Raw genomic sequence first — 419 nt, forward strand, 5'->3', positions numbered from 1 at the left:
CCCCTGGAGCACCCTAAACTCCCCTGACACACCCATGCCACCACCGCCGAGAGATTCCCAGCACCCATGGGTGCAACCCCACAACCTTCAGCACCCCTTTTATGAGCCGCACCCCCAAAATCCCCCCCTCCCAGCACCATTTTGGTGCAAAAATAGGACATTTAAGTCCAGCCAGCAGCTACTTCATCATTTTTTCCGCACAAAACCTCTTTCCAGGAGGTGGGAAATGCTCCATTTTAGGGCAAAACACCACCGTTGCCATGTTTTTCCCTCGACACATGGGGCGGGGCAGGGGGGGAAAGCTAAAATCCTTCGAAAACACCCCAAAAACGGGAACCGATGATGCACGGGAAGGTTGCCGGGTGCCTCCGCCTCGTTGCTTCTCTCGCCGCTTCCGTCTCCTTCGTTTTTATCTCGTT

The sequence above is a fragment of the Cariama cristata genome, unplaced genomic scaffold, assembly GCF_000690535.1.
Source record: "Cariama cristata isolate BGI_N322 unplaced genomic scaffold, ASM69053v1 scaffold37841, whole genome shotgun sequence".
Classification (NCBI taxonomy): Eukaryota; Metazoa; Chordata; class Aves; order Cariamiformes; family Cariamidae; genus Cariama; species Cariama cristata.